The sequence below is a fragment of the Rhinolophus sinicus genome, chromosome 14, assembly GCF_057876585.1.
Source record: "Rhinolophus sinicus isolate RSI-liver-muscle chromosome 14, RSI-T2T, whole genome shotgun sequence".
In the NCBI taxonomy this organism is placed as follows: Eukaryota; Metazoa; Chordata; class Mammalia; order Chiroptera; family Rhinolophidae; genus Rhinolophus; species Rhinolophus sinicus.
In genome coordinates this window covers 146,004,360-146,022,793 of record NC_142514.1, presented here as the reverse complement: position 1 = coordinate 146,022,793, position 18,434 = coordinate 146,004,360, and the positions used below count along the sequence as shown (strand labels likewise).

At 45.9% G+C, this 18,434-nt stretch overlaps 1 protein-coding gene across 7 annotated transcripts in view; it reads left to right on the top strand.

Annotated features, from left to right (window-relative positions):
• DENND2B (DENN domain containing 2B) overlaps positions 1–18,434 on the top strand; it is a 140,333-nt gene that overhangs the window by 30,914 nt on the left and 90,985 nt on the right. For 3 of the 7 annotated variants that reach the window (XM_019728545.3, XM_019728554.3, XM_019728573.3), the window contains one exon: positions 9,379–9,467. The exons of 2 other annotated variants lie outside the window; for them this stretch is intronic. The gene's annotated coding sequence lies outside the window, so the exon portion shown is untranslated. Of the gene's footprint in view, positions 1–9,378; positions 9,468–9,773; positions 9,799–9,938; positions 10,216–18,434 lie in introns of those variants that run through there. 2 more of the 7 variants (XM_019728583.3, XM_019728536.3) reach the window with 2 other exon arrangements.

Genomic DNA, 18,434 nt, shown 5'->3' with positions numbered 1-18,434 from the left:
TTTTACTCCTTTATTCTTTATGATAATTCAATATTAACTTCATTAAATAAAAGTAATGACATTATTTTAAGCATGACTTATACTTGATCTCCAGTGATCAGTGCTTTATGTCCTTGACACTTTTCATATTTCATGTACTGTGTTCTGGAGTTCTGCCTATGAGATTGCTTATTTAATAAATACTTATTGAGCACTTACTGTATGTAAAGAAATTACTACATTACAGCCTGTTGGAAATTTACAGATGGATAAAAAATGGTCCCTTTGCACAGAAAAGCTTATATGTGATTAAAAATACGTGATTAAATGTATGAAGGAGTGAATAATGGCTTGGTGGGGGAAAGAGGGAAAGCAAAAGAAGACAAAAACGAGAGTCCTGAGTGTGAATGGAATGCCCAAACTAGCTCACCTACGAAGTTCTAAATGGAAATCTTCAGAAGCCATGGTGGTGGTATGATCCGTGTTAGAACCTCTTTACAAAGATTGAAGGCATACAATTGACTGATGATTTTCAATCCTATCTCCACACTTGGTTGGTGTGTCTTCCTGAGTTAGAGGGTGGGGAGAGGCAGGCCCGGAAGGAGGGCCGACTTCTGGAAACTTTAATTTAAAAAATATTATTAAAAATATAGTGAGTATCATTATGTTGTTTTGTACACCTGAAACTAATAAAAAAAAAAGATACATAGTATATATATTTTTATATGTTTAGTTTAAATATGAATATTCGTGTACCTACCACCCAGCTTAATAAAGAAGGCACTACCATTAGATTTGAAATCTGTGTCCTCAATAATTGCATTAATTTAAACAAATAAATATGTTAAATTGTAGAAGTAAAATAGTAACAGTGTGGAGCATTTAGAACTTGTAAAAAGGGAAAAAATGCTAACATGTGATTATTGTTTAGGTATAATTTTCTCTTTCACGTGTATGTTTTTCCATTTTAGTGTAGTATAGCTTAGTTATGCATAATTAGCATAGTCTGATGCTGTTTAATCACAACTTACAATCATAACTTAAAGTTAATTTCTAAGTAAGTAATACATATATGTGTTGTAAATTCAAAAAGGCTAAAAACTATACAGTGAGAAGCAAGCCTTCTTTCTACCGTCTCTTTTCTTTCCACCTTCTCTTTTCTTTCCCTAGAGGTAATCGCTGTTACCGGTTTGTGGCTTATAGTCATCGCTACTAATGGCTGCACAGTAGTCCATCGAGTACAATGTTTTTCACATTGCAGGTCATCACCAATGGGTTGGTAAATCTATTAGATTAGGCTAGAAAGTAGCAGAGAGCGTCACATGCAGTAAAGATAGGTATTATTTTGAGAAACCTTTTTGCTTCAATTTTATACACACACAAACGCACACAATTTCTCTCACACATGCACATACTACATTACAACATAAAGTGTATTTTTTACTCTGGGTCATGATCGAAAAACACTTGAAATTTACTAATCTAGTAATGATTGTCACGTAGATTGTTTCTTTTCATTATAAATAATGCTGGGACATGCAGTTTTTTCTCATACTTTGGAATTTTCTCTTAGTGTAACTTCTAGAAATGAGGATACTGAGTCAAAGAGTGTGAGCATTTTAATTGCTCTAGGCAAGTTACTTTCCGAAAGCTATGTCCCTTTTACTATTTAATAAGTGCCACCTGTTCTTTGTTCAATATAGGTTATATTTATTTTAACATTATTTCTATGCATTATATATGATACATATATTTTTTAAAACTGTTATTTATTTTAAGTGTGTTTTTCCAGGATCCACCAGCTCCAAGTCAAATAGTTATTTTAATGTAGTTGTGGAGGGCGCAGCTCACAGTGGCCCATGCGGGGATTGAACTGGCAACCTTGTTGTTAAGAGCACTGCGCTCTAACCAACTGAGCTAACCGGCCGCCCCCTACATATATTTTTTTTTAACAAAATGGGATAATTTATTTTTTTCCAAGTAATATAAAGTGAACATTTCTCTATTTTACTAAATATTCTTCCACAGCCATGATTCTCACTCTGGGGACAGCTTTTCTTGAATGTAGGTGTGAAGGGTGACTACTCCCGTAATTCTCAAACTTCAGTCGTTCTTATCCACCTTTGTGATTTGTACCATATATACTTTTATTTATTTATTTATCTTTAAATTGGCTTTTTGAAAGCTTTCTTTTTAAATAATTTTAGACTTGTAGAAAAGTTTCAAAGACAGTACAAGTTCCCCTAATCTTATATAACTATGGTACAATCATCATATCATCATGGTACATTAATATTGGTATAATATAAACTATAGACTTACTTAATTGGGGATTCATTTGTTTTTATCTCTAAGGTCCTTTTTGTCTTCTAGGATCTAACCCAGGACCCCACGTTACATTTAGTTGGTGTGTCTTCTTAGTCTTCTCCAGTCTGTGACAGATCTTCAGTCAGTCTTTGTTTTACATGACCTTGACACTTTTGAGGAGTGCTGGTCAGGTACTTAATATAATGTCCCTTAAGTTGGGTTTGTTTGATGTTTTGTCATTATTAGATTGAGTTTATGGATTTGGGGGAAGAACACCACGGAGGTGAACTGTCCTTCCCAATGAGTCATGTAAGGGGTACGTGATGTCAATATGTCTTAATTACTAGTAATGTTGACGTTGATCAGTTGGGGAAGATAGTGTGTGCCAGGTTCCTCCACTGTCAACTATTTCTGCCACTGTAATTAATTAATATTCTGGGAGAGATACTCTGAGGCTGTGCAAGTGTCCCAGTTCTCTAAACTTTTATCCACTAATTTTAGCAAAACAAGACTAAAAGTAAACAAAAAAGTTATATACTTTCTTTAGCATTGGTCTAATCAGTGAGATCAGTGAAAATCGGGTTAGTAGCTGGATATCATTTTTTCTCTTTTTTTTCTTTCCCTCTTTCTTCCGCCTCCTCCCCCCACTCCGTTTTTTTTTTTAATGTACATTAAGATAAATACAAAAGTACTGAAAATTTAAAAGATATTTGTCCATATACCACTTATAGTCATCTGGTATACCCACTACACCGTGGGAACCCTGGACCACTCTAAGGTACTAAGCAGCAAATGCTTTAGGTTCTATGCTGATATTGTTGATCCATATTAATTAGATTAATTAGTTAGTTGGTTGGTTTCATTAGTTCATATATTTAATATTTATTAATTGTACTTGGTACAGAGCCCTAAACTTGGATTCAGAGTTAAGACATAATTCTTGCCCTAAAGAGTATTACAGGCTAGAAGGAAAATTAAGCTGAATAAGCCTTGGTGCATTAAAATACAAGGCAGTGAGCACAGATGACACTGAAGTAGTAGACTGTTTGTTCCAAAGAGTAGGGGGTAGGGATAGAGAATCCAGTCCAGCCAGGGAAAATCAAGGGAGACAGCCTGGAGGAGGTGACACAGTCTGGGCCCACATTCTCATAAGTTTGCCCAGATCTTATTCTGACGGGTACTCCTTTCCCAGGCTTACGGTATTTTCTTCGTTATATCATGGAAAAGCCATTTGAGTCCACGTTCCTCTTATTCCTCGTCTCTTTTCCCCCCACTTTGTACTCTACCTCCCCTGTCCTGAAGCTTCAATTGTGACAGGTTACGATCTTGGTTGAGATTGGAATTATAAGGGAAGTAAGCATTAGAAGGCCATTCTAGAGAGGTAAATGGTGCTTTGCGGTAGGGTCTGGGATATTGCCTCCTCAGTCCAGTCTTCCCCGGCACCAAGACTGTGTTTATGTGGCCTGGTGTTAAAATGTTTCGACTTGATAAGTAGCAGTGATCAGGGGCCTGTGCATTTGAGAGATTCTAGGAAATGAGCCCGTAGATGAGCTTTATGACAGGTCCTCCAGGAGGCTGGATCAAGTATCCACCGAGTATCCTGTGCTCTGGGAATCTGAGCTTTGAGCTTCGTGTTGAGGATTGTGACCTGAGTGGAGGTGAACTAGGGCTGGAAGCCTGGCAGACCGAAGGAGAGCGTGTTCCACCCAGCATGAAGGTGTTCAGTAACTGCCTCACCACAGGACAGTGAGATCTAGGATAATTACAGGCTGACTTCCACACCGTTCTAGTTCAGAGCATTAGGGTTGGTGGGGGTGGGTGTTTGGGAGTGTGGGAGGTGGGTGGTAAATGGGTGGGAAGAGGTGGGATTAGCGCAGGAGTAAGGACCTGGGAGAATTTCCTACCATAAATGCCAGGACTTGAACATAGAATGGGTATTTCTGTTTTCCCAGGAAGGCTGTGCAAGCAAAGTTTGTGTAGCACTGGAGGTCCGGCCAGATGTGGCTCTCAGCAAGAGGAGGGCTGGGATTGCCATCTGGAGGGAGGCCTTTGTTTTGTTGATTCAAAGGCCCTAGTAGAGCCCATGAAGAGACTGCTTGGTTTGTAGTAGGCAGATTGTCTTCCAAGAGGACTTAGACACTGCCAATTCTTCTGCTCTGTAAAGGCGGCTTTGTCTCAGAATGATGGCTAGGAGTGAGCCCCTGGCAGAGCCTTAGTCCTCTTCCAGGCACTTCCCAGGCCATTTCCTAACGTCCCCAGCCTGTGTTTGGTGTCTTTCTTCTCTCTCCAGCCTTCCTTAGGCAGGAAGCCTGAATCTCCCCTCTTTTCCTTCGGGAAGGTCTGCCTTTTGTTGGTGAGGGTCTTCTGTCTGATCCCAGCAGCTGACTCCAGGGCAGGGTCTCTGCTGAAAGACTTAGCCAGAGACTCTAACCTATGAAACAAGGACTTTCTGCTGCTTTGGACTCATTCAAAAAGCAATGGGACTAGGTGACGAGGACATAACAATCAGGTTGGGTGACTACAATAGAACATTCAAGCTAGAAGGGCCCTTGGAGAACAGCTCTTCTAATAGCCCTCATTATATGCAGGGAAAGCTGAGGCCCTAAGGTGTACAGGGACTTGCCCAAGATCTCACCACCCTAGAAACCATGATGTGGGGTCCAGTCTGCTGACTCTTTGTCCACTCCTGAATTTTAATTTTCCCTTCATAACCGCACTGCCTCTGAGAGGTAGAAAAGGAAAATTGTAAAGCCCTAAAGGGCTCTTGTGCTAACCTGCTTGCTCTCACGGCAGCCAGAGCCCAAGGTAGGAGAACTGGGCAGGACACATGCTTGACTCCCAATTACCTGGGTAGAATTGGACACCTTCAGGGGAGATGCTGTTGGACTCCAGTCTGGTGAGCATTGGGAGCTGGGCTCCCCGAGGCTTCGGAAGTTATAGAGCATCTCTTAGGCATTCTAGAATCCAACCAGTAGTATCAAAACAGTAGCTTGCTGTCCTTGAATCTTCTTTTGATCTCAAAGGAAGGAGTGACTTCAAAAGATTTACTCTGCTCCTGTGTTTTCAGGTACAGAATTTCAGTTATTTTGAAAGAGACAAGAAAATATTATAAACTCTTTGAGTGATCAAGTCTAGACTCTAATTATCCTATACATATATTAATATATATATTCTCTTGGTACAGTGTAAATCTAGCCACTGAAATTCCATCATCTTACGGAGGGGACAACTGTTTCTGTCTTTGTTCTTCAAAGAGTCTTTTTCAATGATTCATTTATCCTGTACACACTGATTGATTGCTCACTCTGAATGAAATACTGAAGTGGATAGAAATCAAGGGGATCACGACTGAGGGAGATAGGGGTGCAAGCAACAGTGTTTAAGTGATGTAAGTACCATAAAAAGGCATCTTCAAACTGCTGTGGGCTTGCAGATTAGACAAACAGATTCTGCCAGGAGATCAAGAAATATTTCATGGAGGACGTGTTAACTGAGCTGGGCCTTGAAGGCAACCAGATTTTTGCTAGTTGGAGAAGGAGAGGCACTGAGATAGAGGCAACAGCATTACAGGGAGAGGAAAAACGCAGTCTTCAGAGCGCCGGGTGACGTGCTGCGGTCGTGCCTGCAGTGGGGTGGTAGTGACAGGGTAGAAGCCAGAAAGGATTTCCGGTGTTGGTGGTAACGTATGTTGTGAGATGGGGGTGGACTCAGTCACACTGCTGTTGCTGTTGCTTAAGTCGCATTATTTCACCCCCCAGACAATAGTTTTCAATTTTTACACCCACCTCCAAATTATAAAACATACAATGACTTTGTTTTCCCCAGTAAAACTATATTTTCTGGAAGCACAGTGGAAGTGAGAGTAAGCGTTTTTGAACCTTCTCATCTATGGGAGTTGGGCCACCCCTGCATCCCGCTTGGTTTGGCAGTGACACTGGTGATGGAGTGCCTCTGAGTGGCACTCTGGTAATGGGACAGGCTGTAAAACCCTGGAGCGCGTCCCCAGAAGAGTGACCTTACGAGGAAAGTTCTGGGAAACAAACCACAAGGAAACTTTACAGGAATTTTTGGTTGAGCCCATAGGCAAGGCACATGAGAAAAGGAGATGTAATTATAGTTTGTTAGTCTATGAAAAGATACAATGAATGACATGAACTAGCTGTTCTAAGTTTCTCCTTCCTATAGGACGGGAAGAAATGGGTTTTTATGCATTCGTTCAGATATTTATTGAGTGCCAGCTGTGAGGTGGGCCCTATTACTAAATGCAGGGAATAGGGTGGTTAGCAAAAACAGTCTAGGTTCTTACTCATAAGGAACCATGGGGGGAGACGGACACTAAGCAGAACACTGCACAAATGTGCAGTAACATGATGGTGAATGCTATGAAGGTTACGTCCTCATTTAGCTCAGAGGATGATGGAAGAGTTCTCTCAGGAGGTGAGAGGCATGTCGAGGCAAGGTGAGTGAGAATCAGCCAGGCAAAGACTAGGGTGTGGGGGAATGTCCCAGGCAGAGGGTAACAGTCTGGAAAACATCTGGCAGTTTTAGGGAACTACAAGGAGGCCTGTGTAGCCAGCACAGAGAGGGTGAGGGCAGGAAACGTATGTAGAGGAGGCTGCAGAAGGATCCTATGGGCCTTCTATGTCCTGGTAAGACTTTAGATTTGAGCCTAAGCGCAGTGGGAATCCACTGAAGTGTGTTAAGCAGGAAGTGGCAGGGTCTGGTGTAAAAGGTGATTCAGCTCTGTAGAAAATGGAATAATGAGGCCGAGAGTAGAAGTGGGAGCAATTTTGCAATAATTACAGTGAGGGACTGAGGTGGCAATGGAGTTGCAGAAAAATGGGTAAAAGATATAGTTTGGAAGTAGAATTATTTGGAATTGGTAAATGGATTGGATGTGGGGAGAAAGGTAGGGAGATAGATGCAAGGATGTCTCCCAGGTTTCTGGCACAAGCATGCACGTGGGCTTCTCACCAGATACTAGACCACATAGGACAGTAAAAGCACTATCCTTCAGGACAGGACAAGTTGGTTTGATCCAAATCCAGTCTTGCAGAGGCAGCAGAGGGATTCAGCTGTCCTCTGGCTTTGCTCAGTTCAAGAAGCTCAGACACAAGAGCAGCACCCAGGAACGGGGGCCCTTCCCTACGTCCCTAACGAGGACAGGCCCCGAGAAACCGCTGTAACTCCAGCATGCCACTAGGGGGAGCATGGCCTGCATTCTGGGTCTGGTCTGGAGGGCTTTTTAAGTTCAGGTTGCTTCAGAGACTAGACTGACTTGTATCAGTTTCAGTACTTAGCCCTGGCCCCGAGCCCCTCATACTTGTTGGAGGAGTGCCTGACATATGGTAGGGGCTCAATAAATCTTGGTGATAATATTAAAACTGAATAACTTCGTGCTTTAGAAATGGATGGGCATCACCTGTTCCTTCTCAGTATGGGGACTGGGCAAGTGGAATGTGCGTTTTGCGAGTCAGGAGAAGAGCAGAGGGATGCTGGCTGGGAATGGGAAGCGGGAGATGCTCAGTGATGTGATGGTGCTGAACTTGCTGGTTCCTCCTTTGCGGACTCGGCACATGACGGCCTATGAGGGATTCCTGAGCTGGTACCGGGGTCAGGTTGGGCATTTCAGTATGCGATTGGCCCCTTCGAAGCCCTGATTGCTTCTTTAAAGCAACAACAGTGCCCGCCACTTAGGATTTGTGCCATCCTGTCATTGCCTATGCAACACTTTTCCTACCTTCACTCCTGGCATGTATTTATTTAGCTTTTAAACTCAAGTTACTTAAAATCTTGTTTTGAGAATTTTGTGATGTATTGGAGGTTAATAAAAAACACAAGGATTCTGCAAGGGGACACTGCATTCAAGATTCCAACAGGGCTTCTCTAGCACATGTTAGGAAGCGTCATTGAAAAGTGTCTTCCTTGAGCCTCGGTGTCTTCTTGGGAGGATACCAACGGTCCCAGGTTTTTGTTTGTTTGTGGTGAGGAACAGCTGAGATGAATGAAGTTCTCAGCTTAGTGCCTGACTTAAGAGTGCCTTCACACACCTGATCTCTTTGTATGCTCTTCCTAGCCCTAGCAGTGGTGTTAGGTTTTGTAGGTGAGCACTGGAGGTCAGGTGACTTGCCCAAGGGCACGCGGCTAGTGGTGGAGCCAGGCACTGCCAAGGTCTTCTGATTCGTGCTCTGCCTGCTGTTCTTGCAACTGCTCTGCTTAATACACATGGTAGAGCATCGACAGGCGTGGGGACTATTTCTAGACCTGTTATTTTCTGGTTCTGTGACCTGGGGCAAGTCATTTGACCTCTCTCATACATTATTATTAGTTTTTAAATCTTTTAAACGAGTACGATAATACCAGCCCTAACTTTCAGGCCTACCGTGTTGAACAGAGGGGCCAAGATTTGTTCCAGTATTTTGGAAAAGTGTAACAGAATTTGCAGCTTTAGGGTAGGACTTCGTTCTCTACGCTGTGCACCAGTACTTCTGCATCTCGTAGATGCTGTCATAGAGTCCTCAGGCTGGAAGGATGGTTGTCAGGCCTACCTCACCGTGACTCAGAGAGTCTCCTCCTTCCCCTGGGAACCCAGCCTTGTATTTTATGACTGGTTATCAGAAAAGTTGTTAGTTGGTAAGATCAGATGGCAGTGTACTTTAGTGGAAAGTGCACTGGACTAGGGAGCAGTAGTCTGGTCTCCACTCTTAGTTGTTTGTGTAACTTGTTTCGTAACTGTGGACTAAACCATTGATCTCTCTGAACCTCAGTTTTGCCATCTATAAAATGGTGACAATAATATCTGTCCAGTGTATTTCAAACGGTTCTGAGAACAAACCAAACAGTGCCTGTAAAGAATGTTACAAAGCAGAGAAATGTGCACAGGGGAGCGTAAACCTGAGGGCTAGCTCTTGGATAGGAGCGATGTTATTGGCTGTGACAGCAGCTCACAGAAAGGCTGGGCTTCAGCTGCAGGCCCAGAGCAGGGCAGAGAGATGAGTCTGTATTTGTGTCACCTTTGTTGCTTGCGCAGTGACTGGATGTGCCCAGGACTCGCACTGGTCCTGACCTAGTGTCTTTCCTCTCCATTTGCAGGAAGATGAGAGACTGCTTGGGCACCAGCACTAGTACCACGAGTCCCTGCACTGGTTAAAGCCATCGCCACGACCTGGGCAGGCAGCAAGGTAAGCAGAGAGGCCAGTCCAGGCGAGCGCCTGGGACGGGAGTGCATTTCCGCCTCAGCTGCTGCCCGGAAAATCCCAAGTGCACAAACAAGTCAAGGCAATGCCTCTGGGTCCTCCTACCCGTGCTCGAGGACCCAGAGGAAGGGCTTGCTTCCCCTCCAAGCGCTCTGGCTAGCTCCCTCCCCCTGGCCAGGATTCTTCCAAGTTATAAAAAATGAGACACTGGAGGGGAGGAAAACAAGTCCACTCACTGTCTTCTCCCTTCTTCCCTCTGAGCTGTTCAATCAAGTTCCCAGGAGCAGCCCAGAGCCCTTGTTTGACTGGAAGGGAGGTAGGAGGAGTGGAATGCGTGCAAAAACCGAGCTGATCAAAAGACAGTGCTGTTTCATGGAAGCCTCCCAGAACTGAGGGGGGGCGGGGGAAGAGCGAGAGAGCGAGGGGGGGGAAGAGAGAGAGAGAGAGAGAGAGAGAGAGAGAGAGGCATGAGCGAGCGAGCCAGAGCGAGCCAGAGCTAGCACGCTGGTGAGAACAGGGTCTCCATGACAACTGGCCTGGCCGGCTAGCAGTGCTCCGCTCATTTGGCTGGAAGGAGCACCGCGAAAGGTCAGAGGAAGGAGCTGTGGGAAGCTCACAGCAGGTATCAGAGCTTAAGCGAGTGTGTTTGGGGGCCCTGGGCTCCCTAACGAACTGTGGTTTGAGCCTAACTCTGCAGAAAATGGAGTGGGCAGGAAAGCACCGGGACTTTCAGGTAAGGTCAGCTCTGGACTCCGATTGTTTTTCCTCCTTTCCTGGCTACAGTCTTGGGCTGTTTGGTGGGAGGCAGGCGAGTGTCTGTACTCTCTGCTCAGGGTTTGGGGCTCAGGAATGATGTCATGCTCCAACAGTTGGATTCTATTAGCTCAAGGAGGAGGGAAACAGCCAATTTTCTTGACTTTGCAAATCTAGTTGATCTCACTCTTGCTGAACCTGAAGTGTTCAGACTTCACTATAGAAACCATCATCTTTTATTTAGAACAAAGGCTTCGTATAAAAAGAGTTTTTTATATGTAAAAAGAGTTATCATCACTCCAGCCTTGTGTTTGTAGTTCTTACATGGAAACTCCAGTGTCTTCTGCGTGGCTCGGTCTGTTCTAGTGATCACTGTCTGTTTTGCCTCTTGGTGCTGCTATGTCTGACCTGTAATGAAAAAAAGAAAGACAGAAAGCCAATGAACTCTGCTAGGAGCCTGTGGTGAATTCTAAGTCTCTCTGGAGCAGTTATTAGGACAGAGGGACTATCTTAGGGATATCTGGTGTGTGTGTGTGTGTGTGTGTGTCCCTCCTTCCCAGGTAGCTTGGTAAGAAGCAAGCTGTCCTCCCCCATTCAGAAGGTCCATCACAGGCTTTTCTTAAAGACATATAGGGGGGAAGTGAGTGAGGGGTGGGTCTTGGGGTTGGGGGCCCTGCAAAGAGGTTCCTTATCCAGATATCTCAGTGAGTTCTCAGCTGCAGCCGCTACGAGCTGGGCTGTCTGAGGAGACATGAGGTGCTGGGGCTGTGCCGATGGGTTCCCTGGGTTAATATTTTAACCAGCTCTCAGGGCGCGCAGTGTGCTTGCTGTGGATTCCTACTCTGTCCTGTGTTTGGGTAAAACTTGTTCTGACCTAGCAGAGTGGTGAGCTCAGTGTGGCCTAGGAGAGGAGATCCTTCCAGAAAGGCACTTTCCTAGGTGATAGGGTAACTAGCTAGCTTGTCAGTAATCATTTTAGGAGGGTTAATGCAGGGGACGCTCCCTGTGGTGGGGACCCAGTAGCTGGGCTTCTGCTCAGCCACGTTATATCTTAACTTACTCTTGGACCTCAGGCAACCTCATGGATGCCGCTGGTTTCTCTGTGGGATGAAGGAACAGCTGCTATCCTGGCTCTTAGGTTTCTCTTCACAGACTTTCTGAACAGAATGGCTTTTGTATTCTGGCGAACAATGAGGGGGCCTTCTGATTAACTTCGGGTCAGCTTGCCAGTGAAAGCACCGGCCACCCCCAAGTTAGGGCTCCCTGAATGTGGACATGCACGCGTGAGTGTGGTGGCCTGAGGTTCCACGAGGGTGAACGCGGTGGTCCTGGACCTCAGATAGGCCACTTCTAAATTAAGTCCTCCTTTTACTACTCCACAGCCCTCTGCTGGGTTGAAACTGCCATTTTATTGGGGGACAGGGCATAGCCCTGTCGGCTGGGATTAAAGTTGGAGCAGGGGAGCAGGAGGCCTCTCTGAGTCTGTGGGCCGTCGGTGGGCAATGCACACCCAGGATCTCAATTCTCCTCCACTCGTGTGGATGTGGTTGGGGCCCCTCTCATTCTGTCGTTCCCTACATGTGGGAAGAGCCTAGCAGATGACCTTTCTTTTGGCGTTGCAGAAGGAATAGTAGATGTGGAGTTAGGAGACTTGAGTCCATGGCCAGGTTCTCCAGGTGGTGGCCATAGACAAGTCCTTTAACCTCTATGACCTTCAGAGGTGAAGTTAGTGATAAAACTGCTTCACAGGACTGTTGAGAGGAGCAAATGAGACAATTTCCATGGAAGTAGTTTTAAACAAGTCAAGTCCTATATAATGTAAGATGAATTGAAACTTGAAGGATGGCCCAACTCTCTTCTGGAAAGTCACTTTGCTTCCGTTCTGGTTTCCCCATTTATAAAGTACCTCTTCTCTTTGCATTTATAAATTAAAAAAAAAAAAAGAGAAAAACCTTAAAAGACTTCTTTAGATGTTAGGAAAAAACAGTGCTTTCTTTGGATTGGGAAGTTTAGTGAGTGGTGTTCGCTATAGACTTTGAGCCTCAGGAATGATCCCTCCGAGACGGTGCTTTCCTTAGGGCACCTGACTCATATGTTTGAGTATAGAGGAGAGGGAATCCAAAGACCCTTTGCTTTCCCAGTGTCCCACAGCTGCCTGGAAGGTTTGATGTCATCAGTTTTAGTAGCTGGAAGAGAGGCTGCTCCTTGCCAGGGCTGGTTCCCTCATCCTGCTGGGTTCTGCTGGGGAAACTTGTTTAGAGCCCGGAGAGGCCGTTCTCCTCTGTTTGGAGTTTGAAAGGCAAGGTTCTGACTGGCAGACAGAGCTATTGCTCTGAAATGCTCCTTGGGGGCTGGGCAGCTCTTTCAGGAACTTGTGTGGCTACAGTTTAGAGGGAAACAGAAAGAAAGAAACGAGGAAGTGGGAATTCCAAGGGCAGAGATACTTGATATGCCATGGGACAGTGCCAAGGAACAGAACTGGAGGGGAGGGGAGACTCCAGCAAGGACATCCCAGATCTGTCCTCAGGGACTCTGCAGTCTTATGGAGTACTAGGTGGGGACACAGGGAGGGACTGAGCACCCACCTGGCGCCTCAGCTTTTGCTGTCAGACAGGGGAAAACCTGCCAGCCATGCCCTGGAGTGCTGTCTGGGAAGAAGCCCTGGAAAGACCCAGAGTAGGCAGATTTTTTTTATTTTTTTTTTATTTAAACAACGGAGCCCTTTCTCCAGGTGAATCATGTCACAGCAGCCACTAAGGCCCAAAGGAGAAGTTGTCCACAGCTTAGATTGGAGCTGCAGCTGTTCCCCGACTCCTTGTCAATCCAGCGTCCCAGAGCTGAGTCACAAATTGGATCTCGCCATGTTCCTTAAGGATTAAAAAGTAACATTCCTGTTCTCACTCCCTCTCTCCCCTTCCCTCCACTCCCCTTCCTACATAGCCCCCCTGCGCTCCCTCTCTCTAAAATGAGGATGATCAGTTACCCAAGGAGCTGAACCTTGGAAATACCTTGGAGGACAGGCCACGAGCATCCTCCGTTCCACACTCGGGCTGAGGGCTTGGTGTACAGCTGGGAGGGGCCCCCAGACTCCAGGTGTCGTGGCCACCCTGCTGGCCCGGAGCGGAGAGAGAGACTGTGCTCTGTTCCCCGCCTCATCTGACTCTAAGGACTGCTTTGGAGAGGCCTTCCTGGCCCCTCCGCCCCCCAGGAGGTGGGAACGGGGAGGGTCTGAGTCCTAGGCCTTCCACAGCCCTTCCGGGCAGGCTGGTGGAAGCACGTCTTCCTTTTGCTTCTCTTAGCTGTTACCTTAGAGGCTCCCGATTTCCAAAAAGTCGGGGCCAAGAGCGTTTTCTGAGGCAGCCAAGCAAAGGGAACATGTATCTGAGGCTGCAGGAGACCAGGCAACAGCCCTGCAGACTCTGGCTTGGTCTCCCTTCTGTGTGCTACATGACCTGGGAAGACAAGCTGTGGAGGGTAGGTGGGGGAGGGAGAGGAAGGGGAATCTGCGGGCAGATAATTGAGTTCTTTGAGTTAGAGGAACCATGGAAAATGGAGAAGGGGCCAGGAGGGCATGAAAGAAAAAAAATAAAATGACCATCTGGCATAGTTTGCAGGGATTTCTGTTTAAAGCCTGTGGGAAAACTTGAATTTAGCGAGTGTCTTCTTGGGGCAGGGAAGGGGGGCTCTGTGTGTCTATTTTATGCTGGGGAGGGGACACAGTACACATCTGTCTCAGGAGGTGAGTGGGGGGAAGTGCTGGGTGCATCTGTCTTAGGGGAACATGCCACGCAATAGTGTCTGATAGACAAAACCTAGGGTCTCTGTTTCTAGCCAGAGGCCCTAGAAAACTTAACGTGTGTGTGAGTGTGTATGTATGTGTATGTGTGTTGAGGGAAAAGCAAGATGTTAAATGAGCCTAGACTACATTGTTGAAGGATTTTCCCAAAGATCCTCTCTCTCTCTCTCTCTCTATCTCTCTCTCTCTCTCTCTCTCTCTGGCTCTGTTGAGAGGCTGTTGAAATTATCACAATACTCGTCTCATCTAAAAACTGCCTGAATGTTGATTGCACTTTCCCTATAAAGGGTGAATTATATACAATAGGGGTATGAAGCCTTCTTAACCAAAACTGACCTGTTCCTAAGGGTTTGTTCTGAAACCACCCCCAGTTTTCAAAGATCCAGACTCTTCTGTGTGACTTGTCACTGAAGGGGTTTGTATGTGAGCTGGAGATTGACTAATAGGAAGTAGCACAGTGGATGAACGACTATTTGGGAAAAATTATATAAACAGAAGGTTATGGGAGACAAGCTCTGAAGTGGTAGGAAGACGACTAGAAGGAAATAGGAGAGAGTCCCTGGGCAGAAGGACTGGGGAGAAGGTAGTTCCCAGAGGCAGCAGGGGTGATAAACACAATAGAAGGTGGTACCTGGGAGGCCCTCACAATCCAGCGGAAGGCTGGCTTGCCCCCAGGGGACTCAAGGAGACTGGTGTGTAGCTCCTAACTAGCCCTGGGGGGGGGGGGGTAGGGAGACAGGGGGCTGGGGGGCTGGGGGGCTGGCATTGGGGTTGGTTCCCCTATTCACTTGCTCTTGGGCCTCGCAGCATCTCTGGTGCCCCTGTGCTCTCTTGGTCTGTTCACTCATTTAGTTGGTGAACGCGGAGGATCTGAGCGAAGAGCTGGGCAGGATCTAAAAAAGTATTAAGGGTGGGACGTAACACATATATGTTTTATTAGATATAGTTATTTTCTCCTCAGTGGGAGCCTCTGTCTGTGTGATGAAGAGAAAAGAACATAGACCTAAAGTGGTGGGTTTTGATGGTAGGGTGAATGACCATCTCATTCTTTAGGCTGGGAAAAATGGGGCGGGTCCAACTCTTAGACACTGGTTTAAAGCACTGATTGGATGATGGCCGAGCGCCAACTAAGGACTGGCAATATGAGGAGGGCCAGGGTTCCAGACGTAGGTGGAAGCTTCTCTGAGAGTGTCAAAGGGTGGGGTGTGTGGAGGAGGAATAGGAAAAGGGAACTGGGAAAATTGGAAAGAAAACTATAAAGTCAGTTAGGTTTTAGAACTCTTTCGCTCTGTTTGAGGAGCAATTTTGGTGGGCTCACTTGTGCTCCCTTGCGGAGTTCTGGTAACTGTTTTATCGATTGCTTTTCAATGAAGCAACCTGTGACGTGTTTGTTTAACGATCAGTGATGGTTACTCAGTGAGTGTATGGTGTTGCCTTAGAGCAGCTCTGATGGAACCATTTGCACTTAATATGACTGTTTTACATTCAGTGTAGCTTGGTGATTAAGTGCTGGAGCTCAGGGGTCTGATAAGCCTACATTTAGAACTTGACATTACTGTTTACTGGCTGGGTGACCTTGGGCAAGCTTTTTAATTTTTCTGAGCCTCAGTTCTCTGTGAGGCATCTGTAACATGGATATAATAATAATACTTAGCTTGTTGGAGTTACGGTGAGAAGAAAAATGAAAAGATAACTTATAAAGCTCTCAGCCCAGTGCCTGGCACATAGTAAACATTCAGTGCTTTCCATGAGTATTATCCACCTAAAGCAGCATTTCCAAGAGAGTAAGACTGGCATCTCTCAGGTAGGTTGGGTTACTATGCTAGGCAAGTCAAACCAGACTCTTCTTTCAGTAGGAGTTTCTACTGTGTATTTTATTCATCTTCGCATTAAGACCCCAGGAGAGTCTCCGAGGTGGTCCTTCTCCCCCAAGCTTCACAGGCTCAGCTTTATCTTCCTGTAGGATGCTTACCCTCCAGGCGGGGGAGACTACAACTGCCTCTCGCCTGCCCCTTTGCTGCGGGGCAGCCCGGGCAGGGCCTGAGGTCCTCCTTAAGCCAGCTCGGAAGGCCCTTCACAAGCTGCTCTTAGTGCTCTGCACACAGGTTGCGCCAGCACCCCCCCAGCACTTCCATGAACCCTATTTGTGTGTCCTCCAGGACCCAGCTTAGAGCACAGGCTTTGCAGCTGGCTCTGGAGGTTCCTAGTCTGGCTCTTCCTCTTACTGTCTGTGACCTCTGGTGAGTTAACCTCTGTAAACGTTAGTGTCTTCATCTGTAAGTTGGGAGTAATGTTACCCATCTCAAAGGTTTGTTGTAAGGGTTAAATGAGTTCATTTATATAAATCACTTAGCTTACTTAGTTCCTGGCACCAGTGCACTCAGCAAATTTTAGCTGTGTTACAGGTCTCTTCCGCCTATGAGTTTCTCGGCCTGTATTTATAGTAGTAGAAAGAGCCCTGGCCAGGTAGTCAGCAGACCTGGCTCTATCTGTGACTTTATGGGTGACCCTGGGGAAGTAACTTGGCTTCCCTAGGATTCAGTTTCCACTTCTAGAAAGTGGGAGGTTTGGACTCTTTTCATCGACATTTGGACTTACCTTTCCAACTAGATTCCCTGAAGTTCTATGAAGTTAAATATAATATTTTATACATTTTATTTTCCTTAGTTGGCCAGCATATAAAGTTTATGCTTTAAAAATATTTGAGTAACTTTTTTTGAACCCCATCACCTGGATTCTAGGAAGCATTTGTACTCAGTTCTCATAACTTGGAGAGTGGCAGCTTGTTCTCAGATGCATAGGGCTTGGCTGCAACAACTTGCAAAGAGGCTCCAGCCCATAGTGAGCTAGAAAGCCCACCAGGTCAGTCAGAAAGCAGCTGGGTTCCACTTGGTGGCCCTGGGGAGATTTTGGTCCACAAATGTGAGGGGTACTTGTTTGTTCTGCTGTATAGACTTAGACCAGTTCTGTGAATAAATAACTGGCATTGCTGTTTCCTTCTCTGGGTGGAGAAAAATGGCAGTTTTCTAACTGAGCCTCTCCCTTTTAGACTTTGGAGTGAGCCAGTCGTGCTAAAAAACAAACCTATAAGTGAGAGCCATCCAAGGAAAGAGTAACGTTTATAGCCTGGGCTCTGGGGTCATAGCGTTGGGTTCAAATCCTGGCTCTGCCACTTACTAGTTCTGTAACCTCGGATAAGTTACTTAGCCTGTCCATGCCCCAGCTCCTCTCCTGTAAAATGGAGGCGGTAACAGTAGTAGTTCACAGGGTTGTGGTGAGGCCCAAAAGTCAAGTGCTTAGAATACTACCTTGTTTCTAGTGCTGAATGATATGTGAGCAATTGTTGTATTCATTATTATATTGTAAGCCAAGCAGAGTTGTTCCTGAGTGGCTCGTCTGTCGGGTTTGTTCCGCTGAGAAATGCTATCTCCTTCCTCTATGTCTTGGGCAGATATCTAGTATGAGCAGAGCCGTACTAAGTGTCTCCCAGTCAGTACATAGGCTGTAGCTGTTGCACCTTGCTGTGATAAAGACATCTATAAACCAGAGGGGGGATCTGGTGGAACCAAAGGGACATCTAGGTTGAAAGGACCTTGTCTGATAAGTAAGATATGTTGTATGGCACGAGGGGGTGGGACATGGCAGAACCCTAGGTAAAAGAGCTGGGGCGTGGACCAAGGGAGCGTGTACACTCCGAGAGAGCTAGGTATGAAGACTGGTGAATGTATCTGGGCAAGTGCTTGTGGGTGAGACAGTAAGCGGCATCATGCAGCTCCTGGCACTTTATCTTGCTGAGAGACATGCTGACGTCCCAGCGCCAGGGGAGACTTGCCCCATCAGTGACCACTCAGACCGCTCTCAGAGCAGTGGGGCATTGGGAGAAATGGCTCTGATTTGTTCTTAACAAGAATGAGTAGCATGAGTCGCTTGGTGCATCTTATCTACAAGTGTAATTATAAAGAGATTTCCTTTTCCATCTGCAAGAAACAGGAACTTTTGCTGCCAAACTTAGCAGTGTGTTTTAAGTCCCTCAAATCTCCTTTGAGTGCTACCAAAGCTCTCAGCTTTGTTGTTATCTCTTGTTGAAATATAGCCTGGAAAGGTCATATCAACAGTGCCAATTTATGGGTCTGCTGAACCCAGGCAGGCCTAGGGCAGGATGGGGAGTTCCTGGGAGTAGGTACTTCACAAATGTTTCCTTTGAGAGAGGCTGCTGATAATTTAAGGTTTCTTGTCCTTTAGAAGACCAAACTCTGCAGATCAGGGTCAAACATTTTATTTCTTTTTCAGTTGTAACTTCTGTAGACTGTCACAGGCAGGAGCTCAGACTCCACAGTAGCTCCCTGTACAATCAGGACATGCTCAGCCTCGGTGGTACTTACAGCTACCAAAATTATGCCCGA